Raw genomic sequence first — 2024 nt, forward strand, 5'->3', positions numbered from 1 at the left:
CCAAATAAACAAGTAAATGCTTCAGAGCATACAGCCTTTAGGATGGCTAAGGAACCCAACATTATGATGACATTAAAGCTTTAAATGAGAATTGAGACTCCTCTGCAAAGTCTTTGAGTGAAAATTTTTATTGCTGGTGTTCCTGGGATCCTTAGATAACAGAGTTAAAATAATTTAAGTGTGGTGACGGCAACCCTGATGGCTTTCATGATTTTGTAGATTGCTATGATATGGGTATGGTTTGAGTTTATTTCCCCAAAAACCTCATGTTGAAATTTGATCTCCAAAGTGGCAGCGTTGGGAGGTGGGGCTAGTGGGAGGTGTTTGGGCCATGGGGGTGGATCCCTCATGAATGGCTTGTGCTGTTCTTGTGGTAGTGAGTGAGTTCTTGAATTAGTCTTGGATTGGGTCTCTTGGGAATGGATTAGTTCTCAGAAGGGCAGGTTGTTATAAAGCCGGGACATCCCTCAGGTTTTGCCTTTCTTTACACATATCCACTTCACCTTTGACCTTTCCACCATGTTTTTTTTTTTTCTTTTGAAAAAGAGTCTTGTTGTGTCATCAGGCTGGAGTGCAGTGGCACGATCTCGGCTTACTGCCACCTCTGCCTCCTGGGCTCAAACGATTTTCCTGCCTAGGCCTCCCGAGTAGCTGGGACTACAGGCATACGCCACCATGCCCAGCTAATTTTTTGTATATTTTTAGTAGAGATGGGGTTTCATCATGTTGGCCAGGGTGGTCTCAAACTCCTGACCTCAAATGATCTGCTCACCTTGGCCTCCCAGAGCACTGGGATTACAAGCTTGAGCCGTCACGCCCAGCCTCTCCATCATGTTTTAACCTACCATGGGCCCCTCGTCAGAAGCCAAGCAGATGCTGGAGCCGTGCTTCTCATACTTCCTAGCTTGCAGAACCAACTAAATAAACCTCTTTTCTTTATAAATTACCCAGGTTTAGTTATTCTGTTATTGCAAAAAGAAAGGGTTAAGACATAGGTGACCCTCTTTCCTTGCCTAACGCAGCCATGGCTCATAGTCCCAAGAAGCATCTGAAGCAGGTAGCAGCTCCAAAGCATTGGATGCTGGATACATTGTCCAGTGTGTTTGCTCCTTGTCCATCCAGTGGTCCCCACAAGTTGAGAGTGTCTCTCCCTCATCATTTTCCTAAGGAACAGACTTTAAGTATGCCCTGACAGGAGATGAAGTAAAGATTTGCATGCAGCCGTTCATTAAGATCGACGGCAAGGTCTGAAACTGATATAACCTACCCTGCTGGATTCATGGATGTCATCAGCATTGACAAGAAGGGAGAGAATTTCTGTCTGATCTATGACACCAAGAGTCACTTTGATATACATCTTATTACACCTGAGGTGGCCAAGTACAAGTTGTGCAAAGTGAGAAAAATCTTTGTGGGCACGAAAGGAATCCCTCATCTGATGACTCATGATGCTCACACCATCCGCTATTCTGATCCCCTCATCAAGGTGAATGACACCATTCAGATTGATTTGGAGACTGGCAAGATTACTGATTTCATCAAGTTTGATGCCGGTAAGCTGTGTATGGTGACTGGAGGTGCTAACCTGGGAAGAATTGGTGTGATCAGCAACAGAGAGAGGCACCCTGGATCGTTTGATGTGGTTCACATGAAAGATGCCAATGGCAACAGCTTTACCGCTTGAATTTCCAACATTTTAGTTATCGGCAAGGGCAACAAACCATGAATTTCTCTTCCCTGAGGAAAGGGTATCCGCCTCACCATTGCTGAAGAGGGAGACAAAAGACTGGCGGCCAAACAGAGCAGTGGGTGAAATGTTCCCTGGGTGACATGTTAGATCTTTGTACATAATTAAAAATAACGTGGCATGATTAATAACCAAAAAAAAAAAAAAAAGACGTAAGTGATCTTCAGCCTGACACCTAAGTCCTCCTGCATCTGTGTTCAGAATGCTTCAGTTATGTACTTGTTTAATTAAATAGAATAGTAAATCAAAATGTGTTATTTGTGGGGAACTTATATTT

General features: G+C 43.8%; 1 pseudogene; it reads left to right on the plus strand.

Moving 5' to 3' along the window:
• Positions 1 to 1024: 1024 nt before the first annotated feature.
• On the plus strand, positions 1025 to 1813 carry LOC112631895 (annotated as a pseudogene).
• The last annotated feature ends 211 nt before the right edge of the window (positions 1814 to 2024 follow it).

This window comes from Theropithecus gelada, chromosome 9, assembly GCF_003255815.1.
Source record: "Theropithecus gelada isolate Dixy chromosome 9, Tgel_1.0, whole genome shotgun sequence".
Lineage (NCBI taxonomy): Eukaryota > Metazoa > Chordata > Mammalia > Primates > Cercopithecidae > Theropithecus > Theropithecus gelada.